This window comes from Monodon monoceros, unplaced genomic scaffold (assembly GCF_005190385.1).
Source record: "Monodon monoceros isolate NGI ecotype Baffin Bay Population unplaced genomic scaffold, NGI_Narwhal_1 Super_Scaffold_21, whole genome shotgun sequence".
In the NCBI taxonomy this organism is placed as follows: Eukaryota; Metazoa; Chordata; class Mammalia; order Artiodactyla; family Monodontidae; genus Monodon; species Monodon monoceros.
Window position 1 is genome coordinate 54,150,541 of NW_021703778.1, and position 23,789 is coordinate 54,174,329.

Here is a 23,789-nt window from a genome sequence, read left to right on the forward strand (position 1 = left end):
TCTGCCTCTGAAGATCAGCAGGTGAGCCTGCCCCCTCACATTCCCTCCACGGCCTTTCAGCTGGGACCTGGGATTCATAGACGACCCAGTTTATGCGCAGACACGGTCCACCCTCAGACAGGAACCCCTCCAATGCTGGAGCCCTGGGTGGTATTTGCATGCATGTCAGGAGGGGCCGATGGCCCTTACTCCTAACTGTGCTACCCACGAGAGAGGAAAGGTGCTGGTCCTCAGTATCGATGAGGAGACGGTAGAGTGTTCTCACTCATTTCGTTCAGATTTTCCAAGGAATGCATACAAGGGTGTCATCATTGATCCAAGCACGTGCTGGGAAGCTGCAGAACATAACTGGGCAGGCTGTGAGGCTCTGCAGAGCAGCCATGACCCCGGTGTACTCCAAAACCCTGGGGAATCCACAGTCCTCAGGCCACTCAGCAAGAGCAACAGTCAATCCACTCTTGCAGCCACTGGGCCCATCTGAGGAAAACCTAATATCCAATGCACATCTTAGGGTGGGTGAATGCCTACCTTCCTGAGTTATCCACAGCCACGCTCACCAACATGCACCCGCCTCACTTTTTCCAGTTCTCCTTAGCACCTCCAGTCATCAGACAAGAGATGTGGACAGAAATCTCTCAGGCTTCAGAATTGGACTGGGGTCCTCAGAGAACATTATTCATGTGAACATTAACCGGGGCCTGATCCTGGAACCTCCTTCCCAAGGACCTCTATCCCTTATGGAGGACTGATTGTGTATCTGACAGCACGACTGTAGAAGTTATGCACTTACGTTAACCGGTGTGTTTGAGGGTGTATGTGTGTGTTTGCACGTGTATGCATGTGCATGCATGAGGATGCGCTTGTGGGTTTCTGTGTGTTCCTCTGAATCCGCGTCTTGGTCTCTGTGTGTCTCTGTTGCCCTCTGCAGAGAACTTGAACAGTAAAAGCCACAGCTTATACATAGCACCCTGGCTTTGGACCCCCCCACTAAATGGAGAAAGCCCCTGTTAGCCTCAAGAGGCCGCTTGTGAACTTTGACCCCCAGGGGCTGTTGAAATTGGCCACGAATCCCGCTCTCCCACAGCCACGCCTTGTGACCATAGCACAAAGACTCAACGAGATCTGCTTCCCGGCTGTGGGTGTGACATCTACGTGGACCTGGAGACCCTGCCAGCTAGTAGCACATCTGATGTGCACTTGGGGCCACTCCCAGTGCTTTTGGAAGCAAGAGAACCTCCCATTGATGGTGCCGACTCTGACGTGCAGCTGGCTACAGGCAAGATGCAGCCTGGCACCTCTCTAGGGGCTAATGGACTTCAGCCCAAGTGCTACTTCTTGTCATCTAGGGCAAATCACTTTCCATGGACCTGTGGGAATGCCCACCATGGGAAGTGGTGGGCTTCAGCAACCATGACCCAGGTTCGAACCCCACGGCGGAAACTAGGTCACCTTTCTGGCCACGTCCCAGCCAGCTTCTAGCCGGCAGGGTTTGGAGCCCTGAATCTGAGGAAACGTTCAAACACTCAACAGCCTCATCCTCAGTGCCCTCTTCCTGCCCGCAAGGCGACTCGACCCTACTGGAAGCCATAGACATCATGCAAACATGGGGACACTGTACACCAGGGAAGACAGACTGCAAGCATATCTGATTTGACGACGCTGACCCCATCGCATGCATTCTGGCACTTCTCCACTGCCACAGCGACACTACCAAGGACCTCACAGAGATCAAAGGCACTGTCCCCGAGGACCACAGACAGACTTCCAACAGAAGACCTCTGCCACGCGAGGGGAGCTGGAAGCCTGCAAGGGCACAGTGAATACACTCCCCGAAGTGCCACGCCCAAAGTGGGAACCTGGCCAAAACACACCTCTCCAAGCCGCAAGCTCACTGGGCCTAGACTGCACACACTCCTTCTCCTAAGACCAGCAGGAGAGCCTGCCATCTCGCAATCCCTCACCAGCCTTTCACCAAGGACCTGGGATCATAGACTACCCAGCTACTGTGCAGACATAGTCGACCCTCAGACAGGATCCCCTCCAATGCTGGCACCCTGAGTGGTGTTTGCATGCGTGTCAGCAAGGGAACGTTGGCCCTCACTCCTAACTGTCCCCTACTCCCAAGGGAGGCAATGTGCTGGACCTCAGTTTCGATGAGGAGATGGTAGAGCATGCTCACTTATTTTGTTCAGATTTACCAAGGAATGCATACGAGGGAGTCATCATCCATCCGAGCACGTGCTGGGACACTGCAGAATCCAACTGTGAGGCCGGGTGGCTGTGAAGAGGATCCAATGACCCCGGAGTACTCCAACAGCCTGGGGAATCCACAGCTCCCAGGCCACTCAGCAAGAGGAACAGTGAATCCACGCTTGCAGTCACTGGGCCCATCCGAGGAAACCCTAATATCCAATAGCACACCTTGGGGTGGGGGGATGTCTATGGCCCTGAGAGATCCATGGCCAGGTTCAGCACTCTGGGACCACCCCACTTCTTTCGTGTCTCCCTCATACCTCCAGTCATCATATCACGCGAAGGTGTTCTTGTCTTAGCGGATGGCCAGCCTTGCCTGGCAACTCCACCTGAGAAGTGGACAGAAACCACACATGAGCTTCAGAATTGGATCCGGGTCCTCACAGAAGAAGATTCATGCCAATGTTTACCTGGGGGTAAGCCCTGCACCTGCCTCCAACTACCTCTTTCCCTTAGGGAGGACTGAATGCGTGTCTGATGGCAGGAGTGTAGGGCATTAGTCACTTACGTTTGCTTGTATGTGTTTGTTCATTTGTATTTTTGTGTTTGTAGTGAAATGGCATTCCTTCTACACATCACCGTGGCCTGTGCCATGTGAAATGCAAAGAATTCCCATGTACACTATGATTTGTGCTTCATGCCAGGATCTGCCGCCTAAGTCAAAATCTTCACATTTTTTCAAATCTTCTTATTTTTCATTTTTCATACTTTTTATCCTATGTCATATTCTCCCATGAAAAGGTATCACTGCCCTTCCCAACACATAATTTGTACCTCTCACCTGATATGTTCATGGACTTTTAAAAACCCTTCAGCAACGTCCCTCACAGAGTTCCTTTTTAAAAATATTATCTTTTTTTTGCCAACAAACACATGAAAGGATGCTCAACATCACTAATCAATAGAGAAATGCAAATCAAAACTACAATGAGATATCACCTCACACCAGTCAGAATGGCCATCATCAAAAAATTTATAAACAGCAAATGATGGCAAGGGTGTGGAGAAAAGAGAACCGTCCTGCACTGTTGGTGGGAATGTAAATTGATACAGCCACTATGGAGAACAGTATGGAGGTTCCTTAAAAAACTACAAATAGAACTACCATATGACCCAGCAATCCCACTGCTGGGCATATACATGAGAAAACCATAATTCAAAAAGAGTCATGTACCACAATGTTCATTGCAGCTCTATTTACAATAGCCAGGACATGGAAGCAACCTAAGTGTCCACTGACAGATGAATGGATAAAGAAAATGTGGCACATATACACAATGGAATATTACTCAGCCATAAAAAGAAACGAAATTGAGATATTTGTAGTGAGGTGGATGGACCTAGAGTCTGTCATACAGAGTGAAGTAAGTCAGAAAGAGAAAAACAAATATCGTATGCTAATACATACATATTGAATCTAAAAAAAAATGGTTCTGAAGAAGCTAGGGGCAGGACAGGAATAAAGACACAGACATAGACAATGTACTTGAGGACAGGGGGAGGGGTAATGGTAAGCTGGGACGAAGTGAAAGAGTGGCATGGACATATATACACTACCAAATGTAAAATAGATAGCTTGTGGGAAGCAGCCACATAGCACAGGGAGATCAGCTCAGTGCTTTGTGACCACCTACAGGGGTGGGATAGGGAGGGTGGGAAGGAGACGAAAGAGGGAGGAGATATGGGGGTATATGTATAGCTGATTCACTTTGTTATAGAGCAGAAACTAACACACCATTGTAAACCAATTATACTCCAATAAAGATGTTAAAAAATATATTATCTTTTTTCCTAAACATAACACCTTTGTGGAAAATATCTCCAATATTATGTGATCATTTTCGCATGTTTTAAAAAGATTATCCATAGACCTGTTTTTTATTATGAATCACCATACGTTATGCAACGTATTTTATATTCCATTTCATGTTATTACAAAAGGTAAACTATCCTATTCACAGAAGGCAAAAAGAACAATAGCAATAAAATATCTTTTTCACAAAAAGTTAAATGAAAAATTTACATACATTTTTCTTTACCAGTATTACTGTATTTTGTGATATAAGGATTTAATTTTACAGATAAACTGTAACCAGCAGAATCACAGGGGGTGATTTTCAAATTATATTTTTGGTAAAATCTTTCCTCCCGTACCATATAATCAGCTCTTTCAACTGAAGAAGAAAAGAAATAACTCCATTGAAATTGTTAAAATTATTTTAATAGACACTTCTCAAGTGAAGATACACAAGTGATTATAATCCTTCAAGATATGACGAACTTCATTAGTGACTGGTAAAATCAAAAGTGAAATGAGAATGACAGCACCAAATCTGACACATGAGGAACTCCAACACCTGTCCCTTCATAAACAATAACGAAAAAGTGGTAAATGCTTGCACTATCAACTTTTTTGGAAATCTGCAAATTCACCAAGTAATAGCTGTCACTAGGCAATCTCTTAATCAAGAAACATAGTTCAATTTCTAAAATCCAGAAACTTTGGGCTGTTTAACTGACTCTAATCCCATGTCTTATTCCCTAACTCAGTGATATTATTGAGAATAACACTCCACATTCCTGGTTCTTGTAGTGGAAAGAGTCGGACTGACCTCATATCCAAAGAATTGTAATTTCTTCTTTTAATTTATGATTTATATTGGCTCCCTAAAACACTGGTTCAAAGACTTGCTTTTCTTTCTCCTAATTCAGAAGTCACTCAATGCTATAGCAGCTAGATTGGTGGTAATTTGCATTGTTTGCCGCTGCTGCCTAATGCAACGGATTACAGTTGTAACAGAAAATAAATTAAACCAATACCTTATGAGGAAAGTTCGGGAATGAATTTTTTGTGTTTTTGAAGTAATGGCTATCAGGTGATTCCATGTGTTCCTCATAATCTATAAGGGCAGCACAGATGTGGATTTATGTGCCTATTCAGGGAAAACTTGAGAAGGCCTAAGGTCTCCTCTGTGAGTAAACTTGAGGCTCTTAACAAGCAAAAATTGAGGCTAAGGGAAAGCTTAAAATGCCTGGCTAAGTGTTAAAGGCATATACTAACATACACAGAGAGACTTCTGAAAAGCAGGGAAATTTTTTGTCTTCAGGATTTCTAAGGAAATCTTTGTCCAATTTTTAGCTGACCACAAATCTAATGAAGCAGTCTTCAGTGAACACATACCACAAACAACTTCAACAACAAAAAGCAACAACAGACAAACAGGGAAGGCACATCTGATTTCCAGAGTTGCCACATTATATATTCATAATGTCCAATTTTCAACATAAAAGTAATGGGCATTCAAGGAAACAATGAAGTATGTCCCACACACAGAGAAAAAAATATAAGAACAAGTAATAGAAACTCTCCCTGAAAAGCCAAGACATTGGACTCAAAGACAAATATTTTAAATCAGTTACTTTAAATGTGTTGAAAGAGCTAATGGAAAACATATTTAAGAACTAGATGAACCCCACAAGCACTGTCTCATGAAATAGGTGTATCAATAAAGAGACAGAAAGTTTTCAAACAAATCAAGTAGAAATTCTGGAGTTGAAAAGCACAATAGCAAGTGTTGAAAAACTCACAGAAAGGGCTCCACGACAACTTGAGCTGAAAAAATAAAACTAACTTGAAGGTAAGTCAATTTAAATTATCCAATTATAGGAAGAGAAAATTTATTTTTTAATGGACGTAGCCTAAAAGTCCTGAGGCTACCATCCAATGTACCAACATATGCATAATGAGAGTCACGAAAGAAGAAAGAAAGGAACAGAAACTATATTTCAAGTAATAATGGACAAAACTGCCCAAAGTTGATGAAAAGTGATAAACTACCTATACAAGCAGTCTAATGAACTCCATGTAGGATAAATTCAAACAGATTCATACTGAAACACATCATTATGAAACTGTTCAAATAGAAAGTCAAAGAGAGAACATTGAAAGCAGCAATAAAGAAGGCACTCATCAGATAGAAGTGATCTTCAATAAAATAACAAGTGATTTTTCATCATACAACATGGGGTAAGAAGGCAGTAGGATGATAGTTTCAAAGTTATGCAATGAAAAGACATTCAACTAGGAATTCTTGATCCGACAATAATGCCTTACAAAAATGAAGGAGAAATTAAGACATTCTCGGACAACAAACACTGAGAATGTTCTTTGACAGCAGCCTTGCCCTACAACAAATGTCAAAGGGGGTCAAGCTGAAATGAATGGACCATATACAGTAACTTGAATCCACATCAAGAAATAAATAATATCAGTAAAGGTAACTTCACAAGCGAATATAAAAGCCAATATTAATATGTTTTTTGTAACTCCTCTCTTTTCCTATCATATGCTTGAATAACTGCATAAAACAAAAATTATCAGTCTGTGGTGATGAGTACATAAGTATAAAGACATAATTTGTGGCAATGACAACACACAGGGGAAATGGAGCAATATGGAAGCAGAGATTTTATATACTATTGAAATTAAATTGGTATTAATTAGAACTAGATTGTTATAAATTAAGAAGTTAATTGTTACCCCTAGGGCAACCACTAAGAAAATAACTTAAAATATATATAGTAAAAACAACAAGGAAATAAAGAATTTTAAATGGTGTACTCAACAATATCTACTTAACACAAAAAAAGCAATAGTGAAGACCAAAAAACATGTAAGACACAGAAAAAAATGAACATCCAAAACTTGAAAAATAAATTTCTATTGTTTATACGCTACCTGGTCAGTGGTGTCTTGTTATGATGGCCCAAATGGACCATTAATAAAAAAGTGACTGAGTCAGAAATTTAAAAAATTAAAAAAAAAAACCTACCAGCAAAGAAAAGTCTAGGGCCATATGCTTCACTGGTGAATTCTACCAAACATTTAAGGAAGAATTGACATCAATACTTCTCAAACTCTTTCAAAAAACAGAGGAGGAAGAAACACTTCCTAACTCATATAATGAGGCCAACTTAACAGTGATACCAAAGGCAGACAAGGACATCACAAGGACCTCACAAACTAGTGAATGTAACAAAAAGAAGTAAACTCACAGATATAGAGAACAAAGTAGTGGTTACCATTGGGGAGAGGGAAGGGAGGGGATGAATTAGGTGTAGTGGATTAACAGGTACAAACTATTAGATATAAAATAAGCTATAAGCTATATTGTACAACATGGGAAATATAAGCAATATTCTATAATAATTACACATGGAGTACAACCTTTAAAAATTGTGAATCACTATATTTATACCTGTAACTTATATAATATTGTACATCAACTATACTTCAATTAAAAAAAAGAAGTGATGAGACAGGATATCGTCTTGTTCCCAATCCTAGGAAAAAGTACTTCTTTTTTAAAACACCCTGGGTTGTAAATTTTTAATACTTGCCATTTACAGCATTAATACTATATGTCAATTTAATTCTACACATTAAGACAGCAACCATGCACTATAAATCTACTTATATACTAACATGGATGAATAAACAATTATGTAATTTTAGGATCATATTTATTAGACCAAAATATGTTCTAGTGTTCCTGTCATTCATAATTATACTCAAATATTTTTGAATAATAAGAGTTTCTACAGTTCATGTCCGTATCTGGTAGGGCTCTTTTCCTCCCTAATATTACAATTATTAATGTTCACGGCTATTTTATTAGTTTTTATTGAGTTCACTTGAATTACTTTGCTAGGTTCTGGAGAAGTGAAAACATATATTACAATACATAAATAAATAAATAAGTATAAAAATAACAAAAACAATTATTACTTCAAAGAATTTGTGACCATAACTTTGTCAAGAGAAAAACAGAGTTTACCCATTTCTAAAGTATTAAACACCAGGCCCTAGGTAACATAAAACCTGTGTAATCATGTCAAGGAATATACAGACCATTTTCCTTATTGATGGATGTTTCAATTTTAACAACAAATAATGATTAATTATTTACTATATGAAATTTCACTATCTCTACACTTGATTAACCCAACCCGATATCTTTTGTGAGATTAATGTACTATGGAAAATTGAATTTTTTTGTGTTTCAGAAAAATGAAGTACTTCAAGGTTCTTTGTCATTTAAAATCTTCATGGCCTTACAAAGATCTCAGAAAGTTTAATATATAATTTTTCACATAAAAAAATGAAAAACACCTAATTAAAGTCAAATTCATCACTGAGAAGAGTAGCAATAATGACCCATAATGATCTTATGGATCTGACCAAAATGCTCTAACTATGATGATCTCAATCATGGGGTTAACATTCTGAAACCATAATTTGTTACGGAAACTCCCAAGCACAGCTTAATTTCACCAAAGGATATTTCATTGCAATAAGAAAATGTATTAAAAAACCAACAATTTTCCAAGATTCTCCATTTGTCAATCCACCCAAAACTCAGATAAAATAAAATTTAAAATTTGGAAATGAGGGTAGAGGCAATCACCAAAGAAAAGGACACATCATGAAGATATAATCGAGTAAGCCATTGAACAGATGAACACAGAGACTTCAGGGTGTGGCACAGAGCACATGACATATGAATTTTAAAGGACTCAGGTATAGTTACTCACCCCTATTCTCTGAAGTGGAGGCCCTCATTTCAGCCCTTCTACCTCAAAAAACCATAAATAAACAACAACAACAAAAAAGAAAGATATAGTCTCAAAAACTACTCAACACTAAAAATAACACACTAATACTGACTCCATGGTCAATATTTATTACAGGCATGCATGGTTCCCTTCTTTTAGCCCAACACTAATGAGTCTTTCAGTACCCATCACAGTTGCTTGACCCCTTCTTAATGCAACATTTCTTTTGTTTCCTCATTTATTGCTCAAGAACATTTCCTTTAAACAAGTTCTATCTACATCTCTGTTCAAAGTGAGCAAAATGAAGCAAGTCTTGGGTCACTTAGCATATATACAGTGAATATTGCATCATAAGATAGGATGCTAATAATGCCTTGCCCTGGGAGAAAGAAAAGACATGCTTGCAGCAGTATTATGTCATCAATGAGGGGTCACCAAATAAAGCCAGGCTATGAGGGTCTTATTTGTCCTATTAGAGGGGCATTCAACTGGACCTCAGATTGACATCTGGAATGAGTCCCTCAGCATCCTCAGACAATTTTTCTCATCATCGATCCAGACAAGCACCCTCCCAACATATAAGCATTTCCATAGCCAGGCTTATTTTCTTCAGGCTTATCTACTGCGTTATGAATTAAAAACAGCACATATACAGTAGACATTTTGTTTAGTAGTTGAACAATGGAACCCTCATCTACACAGCACAGTAGGCACATAACCATGGATTTTTTCGAATAAAATTAAATAAAATCTATTGAGAAAATATAAAAAATTAAGTCAACTAAAATTTCAAGGAGTAGTGGGGTAATATTTGTAAATGAGGTAGCAAATAAGTTTTGATTATCATAGAAATATGAGTAAAACATCTAAGTTCTGAAATGCTAGTAATAAAAAGTTAAATAAATATTTTGGCACATTTAAATTTCACTAAAAGCTTATTTTCATACATAATAAAATGGTATAAAAAGGAAATTTATCAATGGTTCTTAAATGTTAACCAAGTTACTTCAAAGAGAGATTTTTATTTAATAAAGGAAAGAAACAATAATGAAGATTCCATTAACAAAGTAGGCATACCTATGGGGGAAAATCTATCATAAAAGCATGCTCCCTGAGCGCCTGAAAGAATGAGCTGACAAGACTTGAATTTCTCACATCACTGGCCAGAACACAGACCAAAACTTTCAATAGCACCCGAGTAGCTGCTCACCTTTCTTCCTTGAAGTATGATAACTTTCTAGCCTTTTACCTGCAGCAGAACATCACAAAGAATATAAATCAGATCAGGAAATACATGAAATTCATTTAAAAATCAAGTACAACAATTGGTTCTATGTAATTATTTATTTTACAGGCATCCCCGCATGTCTAGTCCTCATCACACAAATCACGGTTCCTTGGTCCTTTATCACTTTTGTCATTTCATTTCTTCACTTATTTCCTGTCTGAATTCTTGACTCTGCAAATAGTCAGTAATCCTGTCTACAATACAATGCAAATTAGTGGCATAACAGTTTTTATTTTATTTTATTTTTTTTCTGTACGCGGGCCTCTCGCAGTTGTGGCCTCTCCCGTTGCGGAGCACAGGCTCTGGACGCGCAGGCTCAGCGGCCATGGCTCATGGGCCCAGCCGCTCCGCGGCATGTGGGATCTTCCCGGACCGGGGCACGAACCCATGTCCCCTGCATCGGCAGGTGGACTCTCAACCACTGCGCCACCAGGGAAGCCCAATAACAGTTTTCTTTTTAAGTGAGAAATTCTAAAGTTGTATTCCACCAAATAAAGACTTTGTGAAAATGCTTTGTGATGGGTCAAATGAAAAGCACATGATAAAGGCATTGTTAGACCTATATTCTGGAAGTAAGATAAGAACTCTGAAAATCCATTACAAACAACCTGTAGAAATGAATGGAGCAATGGCAAAAACAGAAAAATATCAATAGATGAGACAGTTCAAAAGATAAATGGAAATTATTAAAAAAGAACCAAATGAAAAAAGACATTAGAGAGAGGTAAGATTGGCTTGTCTTTTCTCCACACAGAATGCGACTAAGAATCCTAGGAGGAGTATATCTATAACCTAACAGAGGTCTCTGAAGGATAAAGGCCTGCAAGTAAACTGGGCAACTCAGAGTGCTAAGTAAAAGAAACTAGACCCTAGACACTAAGTAATGTTTGATTCCATTTGAATGACATTTTGTAAAAGGCAAAACTATAGAAACAGTGATTGCAAGAGATTGTGGAGTAGAAGGAGGAGAAACACAAGGGGATTTAGGGGTAATGGAACCCCTCCACATCATGATTGTGTTGCTAGATATACTATTCTATACCTTCGTCAAAACCCACAGAACTGTACACAACAAAGGGTGTATTTTACTGTACATAAAATAAAAAGTATATAAGAGGTACAAATATAAAATTGAAAAAAGGCTGGGACAGGGACTTCCCTGGTGGTCCAGTGGTAAAGAATCCACCTTCCAATGCAGGGGACACGGGTTCAATCCCTGCTCGGGGAACTAAGATCCCACATACAGTGGGGCAAATAAGCTCGTGCGCCACAGCTACTGAGCTCGTGCGCCGCAAACCACAGAGCCCACACGCTCTGGAGTCCACACGCTACACCTAGAGAAGAGAAAACCAGCATGCCACAACTAGAGAGAAGCCTGCGCACCGCAATGAAGAGCCCACGCATTGCAACAAAAGAGCCCGCGTTGCTCAACAAAGATCCCACATGCCGCAACTAAGACCTGATGCAGTCAAATTAATTAATTAATTTAAAAATAGTTTTTTAAAAAAGAAGAAAGGCTGGACTGAACACTGGTCCTAGTATTCATGTACCCATTCCACACTCTCATGTATTGAGCCTATATATTTGTTAGCAGGCACACACTCAAAGGAATACCATTTAATAAGGAACCAGATACTCAGATATCAAATGTTGAATACATGCAAAACTGGTAGCACTCAATGCTGCCCAAACTGCGAGCTAACACTAAAATGAGTTAGCTAACATCTTCCCTCACTTGCTTAGAATAGAAATACAGTACTGTTCAACAACAGTGATTTTGTCGCTCATTTTTTTCAGATTTTTCACAATGTATGAATATATGATCCAGACACATTCATTCAAAAGGGCACCTTTTGCTGGCTGCCTGTGAGAAAGGATAGACCCTGAAGACACCCAAGAAATAACAGTCATTCATAATCCTGGAAACATACTGAACCACTTGATTTACACGTGAAAATTGGAGATGACAATGAATAAGGGAGGCTACACCAGCTATTAAACCAATGAGAGAAAGTTTTTCATTTCAGTTCTTCATGAACATTATGAGTAAAATCAATATATTTCTGTGGCAAAATTCTACCAATCCGAATGATCCTACTGTCCTTGAATAATATTTAATTCACTTATTCGAGATACACTTTCTCCATCATAATTAATGTTGTAAGACAAGGAAATGCTTTGTATGCAAACCAACATTGATTCCGTAATATTTAAAACAAAAACCATAAATGCAAAAATGCACAATAATAAAAAGATATATAAGGTATGAGGCAATGGGCTTCAATTGTGTTTATCTTGGTTTTTCAGTTTACTTAATTATTTCTACAGTAAGATTTTCCACCAATACTCAACAGGATATTCACGGTGCACAGAGTTGTACACCTTCAAATGAAACAAGTATGATCTTAAAGTCCTGGTCAGACAACTCCTCAAAATGTTGAACATAGAGTTACCATATTCTCATCCCTAAAAGAACTAAATCTCTACACAGTATTTATAGCAAGATTATTCAAAATAGTCAAAGAGTAGAAATAACCCAAATAACCACTAACTGATGAATGAATAAGCAAAATGTGATATATCTATAAATGGAATATTACTCATCCATAAAAAGAAATGGAGTTCCGATACATGTCATAAGGTGGCTGAACCTTGAAAATATTATGCTAAGTGAATTGTGGGTAAAAAGACTTGTTCTATTGGAAATGGTTCAAATGCAGATACGGATAAGACTCATTGGTATCATAGTATTCATGCACTTATTCCACACTTTCATATTTCCTGAGCATGTATGTACACCTGAAGCCATACGCTTCAAGATATTCTTCTTTTTACATATTATTTTATACAATCATTTTGATCTAATTTCAGACTTAAAGTCTTATAGCTGTAAATCAACTATACTTAAATAAATGTTTTAAAATGAATATTTTAAAAAGTATCCTGTTTCTCTTCAAATTTTATCCAATAAGTTCTGCCATCTTTTGATGTTCCTGGTTGAAACAATTATTGAATATTATGATTATTGCCAAATGTTGAGTTCTTATATCCTGTCATGCTTATAATGTTCCTTGCAGCTTTCTGTAGTAAAGAACTTTACTTTCTACCCTATTCATTCATTCATTCATTCACATATTAGTTTGTTTTTTCTTTTTAGCCTTTTTTATTTTTATTTATTTATTTATTTATTTATTTGCTGTACGCGGGCCTCTCACTGCTGTGGCCTCTCCCGTTGCAGAGCACAGGCTCCGGACGTGCAGGCCCAGCGGCCATGGCTCACGGGCCTAGCCGCTCCACGGCATGTGGGATCTTCCCGTACCGGGGCACAAACCCGTGTCCCCTGCATCAGCAGGCAGACTCTCAACCACTGCGCTACCAGGGAAGCCTGATTCACATATTAGTTTAATAATATTATAAACATCTCAACATCATTAATCAGTTTTATCATCCTTAAAGAGATTTACCAGGTCCAAACATCCCCAAATTGTACCAGTCAAAACCAAAGGGTGAACAGCTCAGTGTCCAGCGGTCCTCTTTGACAGATGCAGTCTTACCCATATATGACTGGTTTTTCCTTCTGTACTTATCTTCCTCCTTCAGTATTCTCAATGTTACAGAGCCCCAACTGTGCGTATCTTATGTAGGTCCATTTCCCCTCAAGATACCAGAAGATAAAAAGGCAAAGTTAGAATAGCATAGCACATACCTTGGTATAAACCACCCAAATTTTTAAACATACCTTAGCCACTGCTATGGCACAGTCAGGCAAAACTTATGTCACAATTCACTCTGCTTATCATTCTGGCCAACATTTTAGCTACTAGATGAGAATTACTAATGAACCACACTTGTTAAGACACAGTGTTGTCTTTAGAAAAGTGTTAGAATGAATACAGATAACTGGAGAAAATTGAATTGATTATGGAACACATATTCATATGAAGTAGATAGTTTATAATCCGGACCATATGGTCATAAAGTACAATTTGAAAAATATTCCAATAGGAGATTATGGCATTTGAATCTATATCAGTTGGGGATTATTTCTTCACTCCAGATCTTCGTTGGTCCTTTCCCTGCTATCTAAAGATCTTCATTGGTCCTTTCCCTGCTATCTACAGTATTTGTCTTGGTATTGCCTATCACCAAGTCTGATCCAAAGTTGATTTCTTCCATTTACTGATACTCCACTTACTGGCCATTTCTCTTTGGACTTTGATCTGTGCCCCATCCTCTAGCTATGAAATGGTTTCTGCTGAAGAACACTGTCCCATCACCTAAGCACTGGTGCCCCATATTTTTAGAGGTCATTCTGTGTAGATTTATACCACATAATTTCCCACAAACCAATGTCCTATTCATCTTTTTCTCCTGTTCTGGCAATATCTCAACACATACACTTTTTAGCCTAAAGAACTAAACTTGAGAATTCTCATGGCTCTGACCTTAACAACACAGAGAAAACAAATATGACCTCAGAAATGTGCGTCTTTTCCCCAAACATGGGAAGATTTAGCAAAATATAAGTATTTTTAATTATCATCTACCAAAGGCTGTGACACTGTGTGGGTTTTTTTAAGCTGTAACAGAATGACTTGTACAATCAAATTTAGTTTCAAACTCAGTCTCTATCTTCTTATCTTATAAAAAGGAATGAATATCTTAATCTGTTATTATGGTTATTATTAGCATTAAATGAGATAATCCATGAAAAAGTATTTATCTCAGCATGTGGTAGTACACATACTAAGAATTCAATAATTGCTATATATAATTGAAATATATATATTTGAAACTACACCACACACACACACACACACACACACACACACACACACACACACACACAGAGATAATAGTAAAATAATGACCCAAACTCACCATCAACAATTTTTGAACATTCTTCCTGTAAAATTGGTTTATTGACCATATCCAAACAATCACATAGATATATCATTTTATGAGTGAAATACAATATTAATGCCTCAAACATAGTTGATATTCAGTAACTGATGGACAAATGAACTTCTGAAAAACCTGAATGTTCTTATCAATTAATTTCAGTATACATTACCATATATAACTGAATACAATTCAATTAGATAAATGAATCAATATTAATTTACCTAGCATTATGACTTGATAAACAGATTACTTATCAATTTACAAGTATAACTAAGGCTGTCATGAGTACCCTTGAGTTTATATACACATTTGAACACTCCCTATTATATCTTATAGGTAAATTTCTAAAAATAAAATTGTTAGTCAAAATGTGCTAATTTCCATCTAATACATATTTTTCCACTGTCAACTGGAAAGACTGTAACACACAAAGAGTCCCAAATTCTCCAGACTTTATTAACAAATGTGCCTGTTAATCTAATAGGTGAAAAAGTAACTGTTGATTTATTATGTGTGTTTCTGTCTGTGTTTAAACACACATACATACATTTATTTCATTATATATGTTTAATGATTGATAATTATTTAATATATATTTAATATTTCATTATAAAGATAGATATGGTTGAGTATATTTTTATGTGTTCTTGGCCATTCACAATACTTACCTTTTATGAATTGCTCATTTATGTGTTTTCCCACTTTTGTACTAGAATGTTTGCCTTTTTCTAATTGATTTGGGTGAGCCTTTCATAGAATATTAACACTAAACTGGTCATATATGTAAATATACAGGTACATTTTCAATTGACTGCAGAATAAGCAATAGTCCAATTTAATTTTAAGTTAGTGCATTTTAGATACTTTTTCTCTCCTCTAAACCCTCCAATACAGATAACATGAAGAAAACTTGGAAAACACAGTTTAACTGGATTAAAGATCGTATCCGTTAGCTATTTATACTGTTGAATCTTCCACGTTTTTACAAACTAGGTCACATAACAGCCTTGGAAGATACAAATCCTATTCTGAGATGTTGAAACAATTACAAAAACTGTTCAAATGATGTCAAAATAGACTGAAGTCAATGCCTAAGGAGACTGGATACCACCAAGAAAACTGATAGATAACATTTTGACTTGAAACGTGCTGAAGGGGAAAAGAAGGCAGGCAAGATTTTGGACACAATCCTTGTGGACTTTATAAATGGAATGTGGGAGAAATATGCTCAACTTAAAAATATAATTTATTGGTTACAACTGGAAAGGGGTTCATATCATTCCGGTCACTTATACAGTTTTACATTGTTTAGGTTTTGATGGCATGTAGTATTCATTTATAGCACTCTCTTATGAGTGAGATTTAGCAGAGGAACTAAAATAATTTTCATGAAAATAAAATAGGGAAATAATTTTCATATATTTTTACCATGTAGTGGGGTTAATCCGATTATTTTCCAGGTTCTGATTTAACCAATGCTCTAGTTCAGCATATGGTACTCAAGCCCACAGCCTGCTGTTGTAAATAAAGTATTACTGGAACACAGCCACACTCATTCAATGACACATTGTGTTTAGCTGCTTTCACACTACAATAGAAGAGTAGATTAGCTGTAACAGAGTTCATAAATCCTAAAAAGCTGAAATCATTTGTTATTTGGCCTTTTACAGAAAAGGTTTACCAATCCATGGTCTAGTTTAAAGTAAACTGAGGTGATAGCTCCATGTAATTAAAACTGAGTTTTAAAATATGGAAGCATAGGTGGACTGAAAAGGCAGAGCTATCATATTTAGATGAAATTTTCTCACGTAAGCTGACACAGAATATAGGCAACTCTATTTTGATTTTTCAAATGTGAGCATAGTAGTAAGTCCAGAGTTCCTGCTAGATGGGTCCCTGAGTTACTGGTCCTCAGTCCTCATGTTCTCTTCTTGTTTTCTCCTTATACATCATCACTTCAGAGACCACTGTTATCACTGTCCTTTCACAAGGGAGGTAAACCCCTTGTTTTTCTATTGCCATGCTCTTCTGCCTATTATACCTAATAAAGGCATGGATGGAGAGATAGATAAATTGATGATACACAAAAGATCGTTTATAAGATGGGTGACTGAACTTGAATGATAACTTATCTATTAAGTTAATAGGCAGGTGATAGGTAGAGATATACAGATAAATACAGAAGATAAAGTGATAGACAGACAGATGATAAAGTAGAATGGGGCAGAATTTGAGAATCATTAACATAAGACATTACAACACCAAAGTGCTTCTCAAAACTGAGCACTTCTGCTTCCACAGAAACTTATTTATCTTACATGTCTATTAGAATATTATTTCTAAATTTCTCATAAGATCAAGGATGGTAGTATGTTTTGGTGACAATGTACATTGCACAAACTACAACAGCTTCCTCTTTCCTGTATGATTGTCATGGAAGTTCACATGTGGGAATCATGTGAAAGCAAAAAAATATACCATTCAAATCAAACACATACAATTCAAAGGTTAATTTCATCCTCCCTAAATTCAGAGGTTGTGAGGTACCCATGTCCCACTTATCTTCAATAAAGAGATGTTATTTCAAGAGATGGATCAATTCTGTTTTAAGAGAACTCATACCAAATGTTTACATCACAGCACAATTCACAAACTATTCCGTATTTCTATGCCTTGACCAAATGGTAATATTATCAATTAATTAAATGAAATATTTCTAACATCAATTCACTCCAATCTTTTTACCTTGCTTTTTCTCTTTAACAGAGTCATCCATTTACTCTCTAACTAACTTATTATTTTATTGTAAATACCATGAAAGCAAAACTAGCCATTTAAAAGTGTGGAATGATTATTTTCTGTATGACTTTCTGGGTAAGACAAGAATATAAATAAAACCAACTCCCTGTCAAAGGGAGCTCATTTTTCAAAACTGTCAAGAGACACAGAGAGCAACACATAAAAACAAACTGTTCAGTTAAGAACTTTTCATAACAACCGCTTGTTAAAGTATCTATCACATCCTGCTTTGCTAGCCTAAACTTTTGCTTCAACTATTTTCTATACCAACTAATAAAATGGATTTTATTTCAATGAAGCAGAGAAAAACATGGAATATTATCTTTAAAGTACTAGGGGAAAAATGTTAATAATTCTATATTCAGTAACTATATTCCTCAATAAAGAGGACTAAAAAAAAGACAGTCAGATAAAAAAAAAACGAAGAAAATTTATCACCAGTACAACTGGTGCTAAAGAAACCTCTTTGGGAAGATAAATAATGATAACAGAAGGAAACATGGGTCTTCCAAATAGAATGAAAAGCTTTAAAACTGGTTAATATGCGGGTAATTATGAAATATTTTCCCTCTTAAATCATAAAAATATACCTATTTAAAACAATTATTCCATTAGCTATATGGTTTAGAGTAGATATAATATATATGACACCTCTAGCATAACAGGGGGCAGAGACTAAGTAAATAGGTATGTATGTTTCCAAGATTCTTCTGTTTACGTGAAATGATTTAATGGTCTTAAAGAGTGAAATAACTAAACATGTATATTGCAATCACTAGAAAACCACTAAAAAACTACAAAAAGGTAGAGTTAAAAAAGTAAAGGAGGGCTTCCCTGGTGGCGCAGTGGTTGAGAGTCCGCCTGCCGACGCAAGGGACACGGGTTCGTGACCCAGTCCAGGAAGATCCCACATGCCGCAGAGCGGCTGGGCCCATGAACCATGGCCACTGAGCCTGCGCGTCCGGAGCCTGTGCTCCACAACGGGAGAGGCCACAGCGGTGAGAGGCCCGCACACTGCAAAAAAAAAAAAAAAAAAAAAAAAGTAAAGGAAAATAGAATTCTGAAAAAAAAAATTAAACAATCAAAAGCAAGACAGAGAAGAAGGGAAAGAAGAACAAAAAACAGAAGATAGACACTGATAAGGAGTACACACAAAGAAAAAAACAATAAAAGAGGTGGACTTAAATCTGCCTTTTCAATAATTATATTAAGTGAACATTGAATAAACACTCCAACTGTTAACAGTTAAAACATAACCTAACTATATGCCATCTAATGACAATATTTTATACATAAAGATATAGATTAAAAGGAAGAAAAGATGAAAAGATACACCATACTAACAGAAAGCATATGAAACCTAGAGTAGTTATATTAATTTCTGATACAGTAAACTTCAAGTTAATGTATTACCAGAGATAGAGACATTTCATAATATAAGAGGGTCAATTTATAAGGGAGACATAATCATCATAAAAATTTATATGACTAATAACAAAGTCTCAGATTACATGAAATGAAACTGACAGAAATAAGGGGAGTAACAGACAAATCCACAATCATAGTTGGTGACTTTAAAGTCTACTTTTTCAGTAATTTATAGACCAAAACACAATATCAATCATAGAAGATATGAACAATATATATTAACCATTTAAACCTAATGGGCATTTATAAAACACTATAGCCAACAACTTCAGAATGAATGCACTTTTTTAAGTGTCTATGGCATATTCACCAAGATAAACCATATACCAGGCCAAAATCTTTAAAAATCCCTCAAATAACGTAGAATATATTCACTGATCATAATGAAAATTAGAAATCCATACCATAAAATATCTTTGAAGAATAAAAGGAAACAATGAAGGACTTATATATTTGTATAGCTAATGAAATTTGTGTAGCTAATAAAAGTTTCTCTGATTTTTCATAATTGTATGATCTTAACTTAGTTCAGTTTTAGAGTTAAGCAATCCTTACTTGCAAGAGTAAGTCAGCACAAGATTGAAATGCAACCCTAGAATATTGTTCCCACACCTCAGGAAGGTTTGACAGAAAAAAATATTTTTACTCTCATTAACATGGGGCATCCTACCCAAATCTAAGAAAATTTGGAAGATTAAATTCTTATTAAAGAAAGTACTTCAAGTTTCAAAAAACAGTATTAGAGCAAAGGGAAATATTTTGACTGAAAAGCAAGATACAAAACTTTAGGAATTGGGAGTCAACAAGATGGTGACGAAGGAGCTCCCCTCCTCATACAGACACACCAAATGTACAGCTACACATGGAGCAATTTACTCTGAAAGGGACCCAGAAACTAGCTGAACAACTCCTACAAGTAGGACAAATGAGAAAATACGCACATCAAAACAGGTAGGAAAGGCTGTTCTTTCCACACTCTTGGCATCAACTCCACCCACAGCACAGTGCCTTACAATCAGGAGAGAAGTCTCAACTTCTAGCTTCTCCCTGTAAACCAAAGGGCTTGGACTCCATATCTAGCACACCAACTGCTAAGACCCACCAGAGGGACAAGCTCACAAAATCCCTTGCTCTAAAAACCAATGGAGCTTGTATCCACAAGACTTACAACAGTATAGCAAAAAAAGAAACAAGTCTTAATAAGCATGTAAGCACTCACCAAGGCTATCATTCCAGCAATCAGCATAGAGGAAACAGGCAAAATTGTACACCTCACAGTTTTCCCCTGAAAGAGTATCTGCATACTTTAAAAGCTGCCGCCTAAAGGCCAGTCTTCTAACTTAGCAGGCACTAGGGGCTGGCTGTGATCCTCCCCAGAGAATGGGGAAGTGGACACCACTCCTCCCCACTCCAGATGGCTCTAATTTCCTAGTATCTCCCTGGAATGGCCTTGTACACATGCCTACACCCAAGATTTCATAGCTTCTGCCCGAGAAATGGGTCAGCAGACCATCAGTCTTATAGTTAAAGGGGGTTCCATTCACAAGTTCCACAGGACCATAGAAAACAAAGGAGCAATTCCTAGCTGGCTATTCCCTAGGCTCAGTGAGAAGGAGAAAGCAAAATTACCCATCTCCCAATTGTTCCCTGAAAGAGCTTTACCTGCATACTGTAAAAGATGGAAAGTTATACTTTATTCTTGGATTGGAAGAATTAATATTGTTAAAATGACCATAACACCCAAGGCAATCTGCAGATACAGTGCAATCCCTATCAAACTACCAATGGCATTTTTCAAAAAACTAGAACTTTAAAATTTGTACGGAAAAATAAACAAACCCAAATAGCTGAAACAATCTAGAGAAGAAGAACAGAGCTGAGACAGAGGGATGATCATATGAGGACACAGGGGGAAGGCAGCCATCTGCAAGCCAAATAGAGGGGCCTCAGAATGAAACTAGTCCTGCCCACACCTGGATCTTGGACTTTCAGCCTCCAGAAATGAATAGAGACACATGCACCATGAATCCAAAGAGAAGGCTGGAAAACAAAGGTCAAGATACATCAGAAATACATCTACACGTGGAACAACTATAAAACACCTACTGAACGCTGGCAGAAGACCTCAGACCTCCCAAAAGTCAAGAAACTCCCCACGTACCTGGGTAGGGCAAAAGAAAAAAGAATAAACAGAGACAAAAGAATAGGGACGGGACCTTCACCAGTGGGAGGGAGCCATGAAGGAGGAAAGATTTCCACACACTAGAAACCCCTTCGCGGGCAGAGGCTGCGGGTGGCGAAGGGGGGAGCTTCGGGGCCGCGGAGGAGAGCACAGCAACAGGGGTGCAGAGGGCAAAGCAGAGAGATTTCCGCAAAGAGGATCGGTGCCGACCAGCACTCACCAGCCTTGTCTGCTCACCCGCCGGGGCGGGTGGGGCTGGGAGCTGAGGGTTGGGATTCGGTGGGAGCGCAGGGAGAGGACTGGTGGCGTGAACACAGCCTGAAGGGGTTAGCGCACCACGGCTAGCAGGGAGGGAGTCCAGGAAAAGGTCTGGAGCTGCCGAAGACGCAAGAGACTTTTTCTTCCCTATTTGTTTCCTGGTGCGCAAGGAGAGGGGTTTAAGAGTGCTGCTTAAAGGTACTCCAGAGACGGGCGCGAGCCACGGCTAAAAACGCGGACCCCAGAGACGGGCGCGAGCTGCGGCTAAAAACGCAGACCCCAGAGAGGGGCGCAAGCCACGGCTAAAAGCACGAACCTTTACAGACAAGAAAAAGCTAAGAGAGTTCAGCACCACCAAACCAGCTTTACAACAAATGTTAAAGGATCTTATCTAGGCAAGAAACACAAGAGTAGGAAATCAACTATAATAACAATTAATAAACAATTAAGAAAATGGGAAGAGGAACATACATATCGATAATTACCTTAAATGTAAATGGATTAAATGCTCCCACCAAAAGACACAGACTAGCTGAATGGATATAAAAACAAGACCCATATATATACTGTCTACGAGAGACCCACTTCAGACCTCGAGAGACATACAGGCTGAAAGTGAGGAGATGGAAAAAAGATATTCCATGCAAATGGGAACCAAAGGAAAGCTGGAGTAGCAATTCTCATATCACACAAAATAGACATTAAAATAAAGACTATTAGAAGAGACAAAGAAGGACACTATATAATGATCAAGGGATCGATCCAAGAGGAAGATATAACAATTGTAAATATTTATGCACCCAACATAGCAGCACCTCAATACATGAGGCAAATAGTAACAGCCATAAAAGCGGAAACCAATAATAATAATAATAAAGTAAAAAAAAAAAAAGGGAAATCAAGAGTAACACATTCATAGTAGGGGACTTTAACAAGCCCACTTTCACCAATGGACAGATCATCCAAAATGAAAATAAATAAGGAAACACAAGCTTTAAATGATACATTAAACAAGATGGACTTAATTGATATTTATAGGACATTCCATCCAAAAAGAACAGAATACACATTTTCTCAAGTGCTCATGGAACATTCTCCAGGATAGATCATATCTTGGGTCACAAATCAAGCCTTGGTAAATTTAAGAAAACTGAAATTGTATCAGGTATCTTTTCCAACCACAATGCTATGAGGCTATATATTATAGGAAAGTATCTGTAAAAAATACAAACACCTGGAAGCTAAACAATACACTACTTAATAACGAAGTGATCACTGAAGAACTCAAAGAGGAAATCAAAAAATACCTAGAAACAAATGACAATGGAGACACGAGGACCTAAAACCTGTGGAATGCAGCAAAAGCAGTTCTAAGAGGGAAGTTTATAGCAATACAATCCTACCTTAAGAAACAGTAAACATCTCGAATAAACAACATAAGCTACACCTAAAGCAATTAGAGAAAGAAGAAGAACAAAAAAAAACAAAGTTAGCAGAAGGAAAGAAATCATAAAAATCATATGAGAAATAAATGAAAAAGAAATGAAGGAAACAATAGCAAAGATCAATAAAACTAAAAGCTGGTTCTTTGAGAAGATAAACAAAATTGATAAACCATTAGCCAGACTCATCAAGAAAAAAAGGGAAAAGACTCAAATCAATAGAATTAGAAATGAAAACGGGGAAGTAACAACTGATACTGGAGAAATACAAAAGATCATGAGAGATTACTACAAGCAACTCTATGGCAATAAAATGGACAACCTGGAAGAAATGGACAAATTCTTAGAAATGCACAACCTGCCAAGACTGAATCAGGAAGATGTAGAAAATATGAACAGACCAATCACAAGCACTGGAATTGAAACTGTGACTAAAAATCTTCCAACAGGGGCTTCCCTGGTGGTGCAGCAGTTGAGCGTCTGCCTGCAGATGCACACGACATGGGTTCGTGCCCCGGCCCGGGAAGATCCCACATGCCGCAGAGCGGCTGGGCCCGTGAGCCATGGCCGCTGAGCTTGCGCGTCCGGACCCTGTGCTCCACGACGGGAGAGGCCACAG

At 38.0% G+C, this 23,789-nt stretch overlaps 3 non-coding genes across 3 annotated transcripts; all 3 read right to left on the reverse strand.

Moving 5' to 3' along the window:
• Window positions 1-225: 225 nt before the first annotated feature.
• On the reverse strand, window positions 226-318 carry LOC114905321. Its single transcript, XR_003796167.1, has one exon. It is a non-coding gene; the product is annotated as a small nucleolar RNA SNORD116 (small nucleolar RNA).
• A 1,821-nt stretch (window positions 319-2,139) lies between these two features.
• LOC114905327 lies at window positions 2,140-2,232 on the reverse strand. Its single transcript, XR_003796172.1, has one exon. It is a non-coding gene; the product is annotated as a small nucleolar RNA SNORD116 (small nucleolar RNA).
• Window positions 2,233-9,358: 7,126 nt separating this feature from the next.
• On the reverse strand, window positions 9,359-9,425 carry LOC114905442. Its single transcript, XR_003796267.1, has one exon. It is a non-coding gene; the product is annotated as a small nucleolar RNA SNORD109A (small nucleolar RNA).
• Between the last annotated feature and the right edge of the window lie 14,364 nt (window positions 9,426-23,789).